We start from the raw sequence: 15552 nt of genomic DNA, 5'->3' as shown, positions 1-15552 counted from the left end.
GAGCTGGGCGGACATTTGTTTGCAAGGTGTATGTGAGAATGCTTGCATGGGAAAAATGTTTTTTTTTGTATTCTATAGAAAAATTGACAATCGAAACTCTCGATCAATCACATGATGTGTGATAATCCTGACGAATGCACTATACAATTGACCATCGTCGGCATTAGTCAAACACATCATGTGATTCTTAGTTTCTTCTGTTTACTTGTCCTATTCAACTGAAACTTTCAAATGAGTCCGTGAAAACTTGCAAACGAAAAAAAAAATGTCAAAAGTCCTTTTTTCAGAAAATAATGAGCACCTATGTGATTGCGTATAAAGCAGGGGGGTTTTCTGCAAAAAAACATGCCATGTAGGCACCTGACATGCGGGCCCCGCCTGGATACACCGTCAATATGTGTTTATACGCGATTTGGACTTTTTTGTAACGGCTAGCCTCAAACTTGGTACCGACACGTAAAAATTACCAATCTTGATACCAATTCACCACCACCGCCCCAAATGTGATACTATCGTGTAATTTTCTCAGATGTATATAGCCGAGCTGGGCGGACATTTGTTTGCAAGGTGTATGTGAGAATGCTTGCATGGGAAAAATGTTTTTTTTTGTATTCTATAGAAAAATTGACAATCGAAACTCTCGATCAATCACATGATGTGTGATAACCCTGACGAATGCACTATACAATTGACCATCGTCGGCATTAGTCAAACACATCATGTGATTCTTAGTTTCTTCTGTTTACTTGTCCTATTCAACTGAAACTTTCAAATGAGTCCGTGAAAACTTGCAAACGAAAAAAAAAATGTCAAAAGACCTTTTTTCAGAAAATAATGAGCACCTATGTGATTGCGTATAAAGCAGGGGGGTTTTCTGCAAAAAAACATGCCATGTAGGCACCTGACATGCGGGCCCCGCCTGGATACACCGTCAATATGTGTTTATACGCGATTTGGACTTTTTTGTAACGGCTAGCCTCAAACTTGGTACCGACACGTAAAAATTACCAATCTTGATACCAATTCACCACCACCGCCCCAAATGTGATACTATCGTGTAATTTTCTCAGATGTATATAGCCGAGCTGGGCGGACATTTGTTTGCAAGGTGTATGTGAGAATGCTTGCATGGGAAAAATGTTTTTTTTTGTATTCTATAGAAAAATTGACAATCGAAACTCTCGATCAATCACATGATGTGTGATAACCCTGACGAATGCACTATACAATTGACCATCGTCGGCATTAGTCAAACACATCATGTGATTCTTAGTTTCTTCTGTTTACTTGTCCTATTCAACTGAAACTTTCAAATGAGTCCGTGAAAACTTGCAAACGAAAAAAAAAATGTCAAAAGACCTTTTTTCAGAAAATAATGAGCACCTATGTGATTGCGTATAAAGCAGGGGGGTTTTCTGCAAAAAAACATGCCATGTAGGCACCTGACATGCGGGCCCCGCCTGGATACACCGTCAATATGTGTTTATACGCGATTTGGACTTTTTTGTAACGGCTAGCCTCAAACTTGGTACCGACACGTAAAAATTACCAATCTTGATACCAATTCACCACCACCGCCCCAAATGTGATACTATCGTGTAATTTTCTCAGATGTATATAGCCGAGCTGGGCGGACATTTGTTTGCAAGGTGTATGTGAGAATGCTTGCATGGGAAAAATGTTTTTTTTTGTATTCTATAGAAAAATTGACAATCGAAACTCTCGATCAATCACATGATGTGTGATAACCCTGACGAATGCACTATACAATTGACCATCGTCGGCATTAGTCAAACACATCATGTGATTCTTAGTTTCTTCTGTTTACTTGTCCTATTCAACTGAAACTTTCAAATGAGTCCGTGAAAACTTGCAAACGAAAAAAAAAATGTCAAAAGACCTTTTTTCAGAAAATAATGAGCACCTATGTGATTGCGTATAAAGCAGGGGGGTTTTCTGCAAAAAAACATGCCATGTAGGCACCTGACATGCGGGCCCCGCCTGGATACACCGTCAATATGTGTTTATACGCGATTTGGACTTTTTTGTAACGGCTAGCCTCAAACTTGGTACCGACACGTAAAAATTACCAATCTTGATACCAATTCACCACCACCGCCCCAAATGTGATACTATCGTGTAATTTTCTCAGATGTATATAGCCGAGCTGGGCGGACATTTGTTTGCAAGGTGTATGTGAGAATGCTTGCATGGGAAAAATGTTTTTTTTTGTATTCTATAGAAAAATTGACAATCGAAACTCTCGATCAATCACATGATGTGTGATAACCCTGACGAATGCACTATACAATTGACCATCGTCGGCATTAGTCAAACACATCATGTGATTCTTAGTTTCTTCTGTTTACTTGTCCTATTCAACTGAAACTTTCAAATGAGTCCGTGAAAACTTGCAAACGAAAAAAAAAATGTCAAAAGACCTTTTTTCAGAAAATAATGAGCACCTATGTGATTGCGTATAAAGCAGGGGGGTTTTCTACAAAAAAACATGCCATGTAGGCACCTGACATGCGGGCCCCGCCTGGATACACCGTCAATATGTGTTTATACGCGATTTGGACTTTTTTGTAACGGCTAGCCTCAAACTTGGTACCGACACGTAAAAATTACCAATCTTGATACCAATTCGCCACCACCGCCCCAAATGTGATACTATCGTGTAATTTTCTCAGATGTATATAGCCGAGCTGGGCGGACATTTGTTTGCAAGGTGTATGTGAGAATGCTTGCATGGGAAAAATGTTTTTTTTTGTATTCTATAGAAAAATTGACAATCGAAACTCTCGATCAATCACATGATGTGTGATAACCCTGACGAATGCACTATACAATTGACCATCGTCGGCATTAGTCAAACACATCATGTGATTCTTAGTTTCTTCTGTTTACTTGTCCTATTCAACTGAAACTTTCAAATGAGTCCGTGAAAACTTGCAAACGAAAAAAAAATGTCAAAAGACCTTTTTTCAGAAAATAATGAGCACCTATGTGATTGCGTATAAAGCAGGGGGGTTTTCTGCAAAAAAACATGCCATGTAGGCACCTGACATGCGGGCCCCGCCTGGATACACCGTCAATATGTGTTTATACGCGATTTGGACTTTTTTGTAACGGCTAGCCTCAAACTTGGTACCGACACGTAAAAATTACCAATCTTGATACCAATTCACCACCACCGCCCCAAATGTGATACTATCGTGTAATTTTCTCAGATGTATATAGCCGAGCTGGGCGGACATTTGTTTGCAAGGTGTATGTGAGAATGCTTGCATGGGAAAAATGTTTTTTTTTGTATTCTATAGAAAAATTGACAATCGAAACTCTCGATCAATCACATGATGTGTGATAACCCTGACGAATGCACTATACAATTGACCATCGTCGGCATTAGTCAAACACATCATGTGATTCTTAGTTTCTTCTGTTTACTTGTCCTATTCAACTGAAACTTTCAAATGAGTCCGTGAAAACTTGCAAACGAAAAAAAAAATGTCAAAAGACCTTTTTTCAGAAAATAATGAGCACCTATGTGATTGCGTATAAAGCAGGGGGGTTTTCTGCAAAAAAACATGCCATGTAGGCACCTGACATGCGGGCCCCGCCTGGATACACCGTCAATATGTGTTTATACGCGATTTGGACTTTTTTGTAACGGCTAGCCTCAAACTTGGTACCGACACGTAAAAATTACCAATCTTGATACCAATTCACCACCACCGCCCCAAATGTGATACTATCGTGTAATTTTCTCAGATGTATATAGCCGAGCTGGGCGGACATTTGTTTGCAAGGTGTATGTGAGAATGCTTGCATGGGAAAAATGTTTTTTTTTTGTATTCTATAGAAAAATTGACAATCGAAACTCTCGATCAATCACATGATGTGTGATAACCCTGACGAATGCACTATACAATTGACCATCGTCGGCATTAGTCAAACACATCATGTGATTCTTAGTTTCTTCTGTTTACTTGTCCTATTCAACTGAAACTTTCAAATGAGTCCGTGAAAACTTGCAAACGAAAAAAAAAATGTCAAAAGACCTTTTTTCAGAAAATAATGAGCACCTATGTGATTGCGTATAAAGCAGGGGGGTTTTCTGCAAAAAAACATGCCATGTAGGCACCTGACATGCGGGCCCCGCCTGGATACACCGTCAATATGTGTTTATACGCGATTTGGACTTTTTTGTAACGGCTAGCCTCAAACTTGGTACCGACACGTAAAAATTACCAATCTTGATACCAATTCACCACCACCGCCCCAAATGTGATACTATCGTGTAATTTTCTCAGATGTATATAGCCGAGCTGGGCGGACATTTGTTTGCAAGGTGTATGTGAGAATGCTTGCATGGGAAAAATGTTTTTTTTTTGTATTCTATAGAAAAATTGACAATCGAAACTCTCGATCAATCACATGATGTGTGATAACCCTGACGAATGCACTATACAATTGACCATCGTCGGCATTAGTCAAACACATCATGTGATTCTTAGTTTCTTCTGTTTACTTGTCCTATTCAACTGAAACTTTCAAATGAGTCCGTGAAAACTTGCAAACGAAAAAAAAAATGTCAAAAGACCTTTTTTCAGAAAATAATGAGCACCTATGTGATTGCGTATAAAGCAGGGGGGTTTTCTGCAAAAAAACATGCCATGTAGGCACCTGACATGCGGGCCCCGCCTGGATACACCGTCAATATGTGTTTATACGCGATTTGGACTTTTTTGTAACGGCTAGCCTCAAACTTGGTACCGACACGTAAAAATTACCAATCTTGATACCAATTCACCACCACCGCCCCAAATGTGATACTATCGTGTAATTTTCTCAGATGTATATAGCCGAGCTGGGCGGACATTTGTTTGCAAGGTGTATGTGAGAATGCTTGCATGGGAAAAATGTTTTTTTTTTGTATTCTATAGAAAAATTGACAATCGAAACTCTCGATCAATCACATGATGTGTGATAACCCTGACGAATGCACTATACAATTGACCATCGTCGGCATTAGTCAAACACATCATGTGATTCTTAGTTTCTTCTGTTTACTTGTCCTATTCAACTGAAACTTTCAAATGAGTCCGTGAAAACTTGCAAACGAAAAAAAAAATGTCAAAAGACCTTTTTTCAGAAAATAATGAGCACCTATGTGATTGCGTATAAAGCAGGGGGGTTTTCTGCAAAAAAACATGCCATGTAGGCACCTGACATGCGGGCCCCGCCTGGATACACCGTCAATATGTGTTTATACGCGATTTGGACTTTTTTGTAACGGCTAGCCTCAAACTTGGTACCGACACGTAAAAATTACCAATCTTGATACCAATTCACCACCACCGCCCCAAATGTGATACTATCGTGTAATTTTCTCAGATGTATATAGCCGAGCTGGGCGGACATTTGTTTGCAAGGTGTATGTGAGAATGCTTGCATGGGAAAAATGTTTTTTTTTTGTATTCTATAGAAAAATTGACAATCGAAACTCTCGATCAATCACATGATGTGTGATAACCCTGACGAATGCACTATACAATTGACCATCGTCGGCATTAGTCAAACACATCATGTGATTCTTAGTTTCTCCTGTTTACTTGTCCTATTCAACTGAAACTTTCAAATGAGTCCGTGAAAACTTGCAAACGAAAAAAAAAATGTCAAAAGACCTTTTTTCAGAAAATAATGAGCACCTATGTGATTGCGTATAAAGCAGGGGGGTTTTCTGCAAAAAAACATGCCATGTAGGCACCTGACATGCGGGCCCCGCCTGGATACACCGTCAATATGTGTTTATACGCGATTTGGACTTTTTTGTAACGGCTAGCCTCAAACTTGGTACCGACACGTAAAAATTACCAATCTTGATACCAATTCACCACCACCGCCCCAAATGTGATACTATCGTGTAATTTTCTCAGATGTATATAGCCGAGCTGGGCGGACATTTGTTTGCAAGGTGTATGTGAGAATGCTTGCATGGGAAAAATGTTTTTTTTTTGTATTCTATAGAAAAATTGACAATCGAAACTCTCGATCAATCACATGATGTGTGATAACCCTGACGAATGCACTATACAATTGACCATCGTCGGCATTAGTCAAACACATCATGTGATTCTTAGTTTCTCCTGTTTACTTGTCCTATTCAACTGAAACTTTCAAATGAGTCCGTGAAAACTTGCAAACGAAAAAAAAAATGTCAAAAGACCTTTTTTCAGAAAATAATGAGCACCTATGTGATTGCGTATAAAGCAGGGGGGTTTTCTGCAAAAAAACATGCCATGTAGGCACCTGACATGCGGGCCCCGCCTGGATACACCGTCAATATGTGTTTATACGCGATTTGGACTTTTTTGTAACGGCTAGCCTCAAACTTGGTACCGACACGTAAAAATTACCAATCTTGATACCAATTCACCACCACCGCCCCAAATGTGATACTATCGTGTAATTTTCTCAGATGTATATAGCCGAGCTGGGCGGACATTTGTTTGCAAGGTGTATGTGAGAATGCTTGCATGGGAAAAATGTTTTTTTTTTTGTATTCTATAGAAAAATTGACAATCGAAACTCTCGATCAATCACATGATGTGTGATAACCCTGACGAATGCACTATACAATTGACCATCGTCGGCATTAGTCAAACACATCATGTGATTCTTAGTTTCTCCTGTTTACTTGTCCTATTCAACTGAAACTTTCAAATGAGTCCGTGAAAACTTGCAAACGAAAAAAAAAATGTCAAAAGACCTTTTTTCAGAAAATAATGAGCACCTATGTGATTGCGTATAAAGCAGGGGGGTTTTCTGCAAAAAAACATGCCATGTAGGCACCTGACATGCGGGCCCCGCCTGGATACACCGTCAATATGTGTTTATACGCGATTTGGACTTTTTTGTAACGGCTAGCCTCAAACTTGGTACCGACACGTAAAAATTACCAATCTTGATACCAATTCACCACCACCGCCCCAAATGTGATACTATCGTGTAATTTTCTCAGATGTATATAGCCGAGCTGGGCGGACATTTGTTTGCAAGGTGTATGTGAGAATGCTTGCATGGGAAAAATGTTTTTTTTTTTGTATTCTATAGAAAAATTGACAATCGAAACTCTCGATCAATCACATGATGTGTGATAACCCTGACGAATGCACTATACAATTGACCATCGTCGGCATTAGTCAAACACATCATGTGATTCTTAGTTTCTCCTGTTTACTTGTCCTATTCAACTGAAACTTTCAAATGAGTCCGTGAAAACTTGCAAACGAAAAAAAAAATGTCAAAAGACCTTTTTTCAGAAAATAATGAGCACCTATGTGATTGCGTATAAAGCAGGGGGGTTTTCTGCAAAAAAACATGCCATGTAGGCACCTGACATGCGGGCCCCGCCTGGATACACCGTCAATATGTGTTTATACGCGATTTGGACTTTTTTGTAACGGCTAGCCTCAAACTTGGTACCGACACGTAAAAATTACCAATCTTGATACCAATTCACCACCACCGCCCCAAATGTGATACTATCGTGTAATTTTCTCAGATGTATATAGCCGAGCTGGGCGGACATTTGTTTGCAAGGTGTATGTGAGAATGCTTGCATGGGAAAAATGTTTTTTTTTTTTGTATTCTATAGAAAAATTAACCATCGTCGGCATTAGTCATACACTGAAGTAGGGAGTACTATGCGCCTGTACCCCGCCTGGCAGCTCCCTTCGGATTTAAATAGTTCATGAATTACACACTCCAGTTATATTGGTTCTTTAGTTATATATTTTTTTTAAAATATATGGCCTTATTTTGCATTTCGCACGGGGGCCCCAAATTCCTGAAGCCTTGCATTTAGGCCCCCACTAGCACGGATACGGTGTACGATGGGTGCATGCAACAGAGCCATCGGAGCCTCGACGGTAGGCAGAGGCAAGCATGTCTTTGGCGATATGGTGCGCCAAGTAGGGGGCGTGCTGTTAGTTTTTTGGTGGCGGCTGGTGTTTGCGCGATGTTGGTGCGGTGGTGTTGCAGGGCGGAACGACGCCGGACGGTGGACCGACGGCAGCGCAGTCGCCGCCACCCATGATTCGCGGGGATAAGATGGGAGCCGTTATGTGGGCGCAGCTGCGTTGTAACGGGCTATCCGGGACGAGTGGCCGCACGTGGATCCTATGGCTATGATAAGCTTGATCAGACGGCTGCGGAGATGGTTTAAATTTTCAGCGAATCAGCCGGCTGATTTATAGCAGCCGTGAAATAAAATATAATAAGAACAGGCCGCTGACATACCCAAAAACTCTGGAACTAATAAAAAAAGAACAAAATTCATCACCGGAATACCTTGTACCTATTATATAAACATATCCAGTAAGTAGACTAAATTGATCGCTAATAATTATAATCCTGATCGATCTAATCCATCTGTCGATACGACCAATATATAGGCGAATGCATAGCAATATCATAGGTTACTAGCTTCTCCTCCATCTGAAGATCTCGTTGGGTGACAGCTCCACATCCTGAAATGGGCGCAACAAGACCCGGCCGGTTGTGTTCCAGCCAACAAATTCAATGCTCTTCTTTTTTCACTCAAGAGTCAAGACCGAACCAGCAATATACAAACGCGTGCTTTTCATGTCGCTTTGGTACACTCCCACCCACTAGGTGAACGTGATGGGTGCACCACACTCTGCAAAACACTCAACAGTTTGTATCACAACAAGGTTTACTCTGACAGTTTTGGCTCTGTAGATACGTATATTCAAAGAGAGTCAACTAAAAGCACCCGAGAGAGCCAATACAGCGACGCACCCATGCATGCAACAAAGCGATGAGGAGGCAACTCATTTATATATTTTTATTTATGATCATGGTGTTTGTGCTTTCAGAACTGACTGTATTGCTGATTTTTATATAACAACATTTATAGAACAAAGTACAGAAAGGATTTTCAGAACTGACTGTATTTGCTCATGTCTGTACAATTTGGACTCTCCGCTGCAGCTGCTCAACCAAATGGACACTGCACACGGGGAAACAATAACAGAGGAATAACAGAGCTTTTTGATCACTACTATTAGTACTGGATCAGCATGCTGCCACTTTTTGATCGAACAGAAGTTTCATTGAAAAAGAAAAGAAAAAAACAGTGCTGGCAAGTCCACAAACTGAGTTGTTTTTTTTCTTACTGAAACCCCATAAATAGTGTGTGTGCTCCTCTGTTTTTGGCTGGACCGACAGCTGCATGAATGCCCGACAGCAAGCTGTATGCATGCTCTGTTTCGTCCCCTGGCAGCGAGGGATCGAAGGATCTCGTGAGGCTCGTGCCTCAGCTTCCTTTCATGACAAGGGTCTTAGCCCTGAGTAATACTATACCTCACTGGACACCGAAACTCTTTAGATAGGTGCAAGTTTTGACGTGTACAAAGGGACCAAATAGATGGATAACAAGGTAAAGTGAAGAGGTTATATATACCTAACTGGAACACATAACCCCACGAGGGAGTATAATATTTCAAGAGATTCAGGTCACTTTGGTACCTCCACCAAATTCTCACAATCTATAAGTGTAAGGTGCTGGAGTTGAGGAACTAGGTCATTTTCGTCTTCAGGTATTGTTGATGGAAGTGAACCAGTTACGTTGTAACAACCGGACAAGTGTAGATCTCAGAGACAATTCAAGTTTCTTCCCTTGCCGGCCGGCGAGGGAGTGGTTGAGGAAGCTCTCAACTACAGACGGCACATATTAATTGGATCGAATGACTCCCCTGCCTCAAGGTAGTGTGATTTTTAGCACTAGAATTCTAACACCACCCAGCCCCTTCATTCCCTCTAAGACACTCCTAGGAGATGGCCATGGCGATTGAGTCGCTGATTGATCTCAAGACGCTGTCGGTCGAGGAGTTGACCGAACGTCTCTCGGCTTGTGAGGACCACTATGACCTCAGACGGCACCAAGCAGTCCACCGGCCAACTCATGTACACCGCGGAGGAGTGGGCTGCTCGTGAGCGTCAGTTCGCCGACGGCAGTTCGTCACACGGCGGCGGCGGCGGCAAAAGCAAGTCGTCGGAAAAGCCTAAGACACAGAGCGGCGGCGCGGGTGGATCAGGTGGATCCAGCGGCAAGAAGAAGGGTAAATGCCACTATTGCGGCAAGACCGGACACCCGAAAAAAGACTGCTGATCATGGCTAGAGAAGCAGAAGGAACACGGGAAGAAGGAACATGCTAACCTCGTCCATGACGACGGCGATGAACTCAGGGGTTGTTTATGGCCGTGGTCATCAACGCCTCCACACCTGAGTTGGTGGCGCGGCAAACTGTGTTTCTGAACGAGGAAAAGGTGATTCCCGTGCCTTCACCCGATGGCCTTTGGTACTATGATACAGGGGCGTCCAGCCATATGATTGGGGAGAGAAACATGTTTTCTACACTTGATGAAGGTGTACACGGCACAGTGAAATTCGGAGACGGCTCTCTGGTGGCTATAAAGGGCATGGGCGCTGTTGTGTTTCGCTACCAGAATGGTGATCAACGTGCTCTCTCTGAAGTCCATTTCATTCCCAGCTTACGCATCAATATCATCTCAGTAGGGCAGTTGGATGAGGGTGGATGCAGGATAGGGATTGAAGATGGGATCATGACCATCCAAGATCCAGGCCGGCGCATCCTGGCTCACGTCAAACGGACGGCGAGCAGATTGTACACGGGTGTATGAGCATTGACGCCCAGCCCGTCTCCTCACCAAGACTGAAGATGTCACCTGGCACTGGCATGCGAGGATGGGACACCTGCACTTCAGATCTTTGCGAGCCATGTCTTCGAAGGAAATGGTACGCATGATGCCGGTCATTCACTGCGTCGAGGAGTACTGTGATGGTTGTGCATTGGGCAAACAACACCATGCCCCTTTTCCTCAAGTGGCCGGATACAGAGCAGAGAAAGGTCTTGAGCTTGTACATACAGACTTGTGTGGGCCAAGCACACCAACCACACCGGGGGGCAGTAAGTACTTCTCGCTGACAGTTGACGATTACATTCGATACATGTGGTTGGAATGCTGAAATCCAAGGATGAAGCTCATCAGAAGTTCAAGAAAGTGCAGGCAATGGCTGAGAACGAGGGAAAATGCAGGCTTCACGCATTCCGCTCTGACCGGGACGGTGAGTTCAACTCCATTAAGTTCAGAGAATAATGCGAGCAGCTGGGCATCAAACACTACACCACCACCCCGTACTCCCCTCAGCAGAACAGAGTGGTTGAACGCCGGAATCAGACCGTCGCCGAGATGGCGCGTTGCCTGCTCAAAAGCATGGTCATGCCGTCATATTTCTAGGCTGAAGCAGTGAAGACTGCGGTGTACCTGCTCAACAGAGCTCCCACGCGCAGCTTGGACCGGGTGACGCCGTATGAGGCTTGGCACGGCCACAAACCAAGTGCATGTGCTGCACCTACGTGTGTTTGGGTCTGTGGCGCATATCAAGAAGCTTGGCCATGGAGTGACGAAGCTCTCGGATCTATCAACCCCAATGATCTTCGTAGGCTACAAGGAAGGAACCAAGGGCTATCGTGTGTACAATCCGGCTACACAAAAGGTACAAGTCACACGTGATGTTGTGTTTGAGGAAAGAGCACCCAGGGCGCGGTCACCGTGCCCACACTGACGACATTCACTATGGTCTACGCCAATGGCTACGGTGTGCATGAGCTGGACACGGGCGGCTCGCCTGCGTCTACACCGAGAAGCGGGGCGCCACGATCACCCTCTACGCCACCATTGGTGACGCCGTCGGACTCTGCCGACACGCTGATCGCATCGGCGCCCGCCACACCGCAGACCGAGCCATGCACCCCTGTGGTGACGCGGGAGCCACGATGGGCCACACGGCCCACACACAATGACACGCGCGACGTCGACTCCGGGCTGATAAGATATCGGCGCCTCTCCGATGTTCTCGACGAGACAGAACATGAGGTTGTATGGGAGGAGCCTGATCAGTGCTTGCTCACGGCAGAGGAGCCGTGCGAGATCACTGAGGCGCTGATCGACGGGGCCTGGAAGGCGGCAATGGATGCGGAGATGCACTCCATAGGCGAGAACAGCACCTGGGAGCTCGCCCACTTGCCGGCCGGCCACAAAGCCATTGGCATGAAGGCATGGACTTCGAGGAAATTTTCGCGCCAGTGACACGGATGGAGACCGAGGCGGCTCCTCGCGCTCGCCGTGCACTCCGGCTGGGAGGTGCACCATATGGATGTCAAATCCGCCTTCCTCAATGGTGACCTCGCCGAGGAAGTGTACGTGGTGCAGCCGCCGGGATATGTCACTGCCGGCAGGGAGCAGCAGGTTCTGCTGCTTTGGAAGGCGCTCTACAGACGGCGGCAAGCACCGAGGGCCTGGTACGCGAAGCTGGACGAGACCATGAGCACGCTGGGGCTCACGCACAGCCCACTGGAGCATGCCGTGTATCGCCGCGGGGATGCACATTCATTCTTGCTAGTTGGTGTGTACGTCGATGATCTCATCATCACCGGCACAGACCAAGCATCCATCACTGAGTTCAAGAAGCAGATGCAAGAACTCTTCAAAATGAGTGACCTCGGTCTCCTAAGCTACTACTTGGGCATCAAGGTAACCCAATCCAGAGACTCAATTACTTTGTGTCAGGAGAGCTATGCAGAAAAGATACTTGAAGCTGCAGGGATGACATGGTGCAATGGGTGTCAAACACCCATGGAGTGCCGGCTCAAACTGAGAAAAGATGATGAGGCAAAGGCTGTTGATCCCTCTCTGTATCGTAGCATAATCGGGAGTTTGAGATACTTGGTACATACCAGACCGGACATTGCACATGCTGCGGGGATTGTGAGCAGGTTCAGGTTCATGGAGAAGCCAACAGCCACCCACTGGACGGCCGTCAAGCAAATTCTTAGGTATGTGCGTGGAACTCTCAAACATGGCTGCTGCTATCGGTGTGGCTCTGAGAAAGCTACACTGGTTGAATACAGTGATAGCGACCATGCTAGAGACATTGGAGATCGCAAGAGCACTTCTGGCCAGGTTTTCTTCCTTGATGAAAATCCCGTGTCTTGGACCTCTCAAAAGCAAAAGATCGTCGCAATCAGTTCCTGTGAGGCAGAATATGTGGCAGCGGCGGCGGCTACTTGTCAAGGCCTGTGGTTGAGCCGCCTTCTTGCAGAAATGAGAGGGGAAGAAGTTAGTGCGTTCAAGCTCTTGATCGACAACAAATCTGCCATTGCATTGGCTAAGAATCCTGTTCACCACGACAGAAACAAGCACATCGATGTCAAGTTCCACTTTATCCGTGACTGTGTGGAAACAAGGCAAGTGGAGATCGATCATGCCGTTCAAGGAAGCGAAGGCGCTCATGAGGTCGTCATTTGTTTATTTCCGTACTATGGCTTTCCATAGGATTAATATGTGGCATGTAATTTGGGCCTATGGTCATCTTTTATATAAGATGAATACCTAATAATCCAAAAACTTTAAGAGAAAAGAGAATTCGTTAATTGTACATTTTGACCTTGGCATGTGCCTCTATGTCACCGTCGGGTGGTACCGCTCGGATGTTGGCGTGTGGCATTGATGGACGTTTATATGGGCACACAATGTTTCTCTCCCGTTGCAACGCACGTGCTGCATTGATGGACGTTTATATGGACACAAGAATTTTCTCTCCCGTTGCAACGCACGGGCATATGTGCTAGTGATACTCATGTCTCATCTGTTAGGGATACAAGGTTAAGTGATCTTTTGTCTATATTTTTCTTGATATCTTTTCAGTGTTCATTTTGCATGCATAGTGGACTTTTTTTTGTTCCTTAGACTTACGCAAGTAGGTGGGGATACAAATGGTAGGCATCCATGTCAGGTTTGAATGATTTTTGACACCGTATGCAAGTTGCGACACGTCTGACCATGTATTGCCCTTTTTTACCGAGAAAACTCTAGAAAATGCAAAATTAATCAAAAACCAAAACAAAGTAGTATGATGCACTGAATTTGTAATACAAGGCCATGGAAAAAACTAGATAGATATGCGCACATGATATAAATTGCGATCATCGAATCAGAATAATAGGAAATTGAAGAACAATTGATATAATAATCTTTTCAACGCTGGTTTAAGACATAAAGATGAGCCACTAGCTAGATATGCGCACATGATATCGATCATACACTGATTCATTGATTGAGTCGCTAGAAAACTCTTTTATTGAGACTGCATCGCAAGCGGGTGGATACAGGAAACTGCAATATTAGTGCCCCAAACAACAACTTGCATCACTGGAGATTCAGGAATAAACGCAACAACATAGTTTCGCATCTCCTGGCTGAGTCTTGCAGTAGGCCCCAAGCCAAGGGTGGCCGCTGTATCTGCAAAAGATCTTGCAGACGTTCCAATGGCAGACTTGAGTAGGCATGCACTCCTCATGACGATCAACTAAACATTGACGGAAAGCAATAATATTTATTACAAGTGTCCGCTAAGGTCTATCTAAGCACAAATATTGAATTTTGTAAGATAAAATGATTAAAGGATGTTCGGAGATACCTACGTTCATAGCAAGAGGTTGGTAAGATCAAAGTGCAAGAGATGATCATAACAACAACGCAGATTGAAGAACCCACAGCATGCGTGCGATTGCTCTTGATGACTGCCATGGTCTGGACTGAGGAGAAAACTAAGCTTATGATTGCCGTGTGCTCCGGTTGAGATATATATATATATATATATATATATATATATATATATATATATTGGCAAAAACAAATGATATGTAATTATCGATTAAATCCTGCATTTATTTTATGGACAAATTAGTTTTGATTCATGTACAAATAGCATATTTGTTTATGTTCTCTATATTAGCAATATATTTTTTCATTTATGTCAAAATCAGCACCGTTCTAAGGTTTTTCCTTTTTTTGCCCCATTCCGATCCTCCGGGGTGCATTTATTCAGATACACAAGCAAATCTTGTAGATATCATATATTACTTTCCGTTTAATTTTTATATGTAAATCAGTCCATGGAAATGTTTAGTTAACCGACCTTCTCGAGTTTAATTATTCCATGATATTTTAACAAATCTCATAAACTTTCGAACAAATTTGATGTAATAACATATTATTCAAGGGACGAAGGGAGTAGTATTTATAAAGAGGCAAGACTGCAGATCTTTCCGTATGTCAAGAATTAATAACTAGTTTTGTGTTGCCATGTATGTAGGCTATTTTCATAGCATATATTGTGCGTCATTATTGATAAGGGAATAGCTTATATCCCTTCACGATAAAAATATCAATGTCATCATTGATAAGGGTATTTTATTAATAGCTTATATCCATTCAATATAAAAATGTGAGTGTCATGCATTTCATTGTATTTTTTGGGTCTTGTAGGAATGTTATTTGGAAGGTATATCTCCGGATTTGATACATCTGGTATTATGACAAAACCCAGCTTTGCTATTTTTTTCCTACATTATTTTTTCGCATTGATGTCCTATC

The 15552-nt window shown here is 43.2% G+C and overlaps 1 long non-coding RNA gene across 1 annotated transcript; it reads right to left on the bottom strand.

The window, feature by feature from the left end:
• Positions 1-14125: 14125 nt before the first annotated feature.
• LOC147956676 (uncharacterized) lies at positions 14126-14744 on the bottom strand. Its single transcript, XR_015612159.1, has 2 exons — positions 14598-14744; positions 14126-14482 (listed from the first exon to the last, which is right to left on the bottom strand). It is a non-coding gene; the product is annotated as an uncharacterized LOC147956676 (long non-coding RNA).
• Between the last annotated feature and the right edge of the window lie 808 nt (positions 14745-15552).

Source organism: Triticum urartu, chromosome 7A (genome assembly GCF_056163025.1).
Source record: "Triticum urartu cultivar PI428250 chromosome 7A, HENAU_Tu73, whole genome shotgun sequence".
NCBI classification, from domain to species: Eukaryota; Viridiplantae; Streptophyta; class Magnoliopsida; order Poales; family Poaceae; genus Triticum; species Triticum urartu.
Note: the sequence above shows the minus strand (reverse complement) of the source record. Positions and strands in the feature narration are given on the sequence as shown.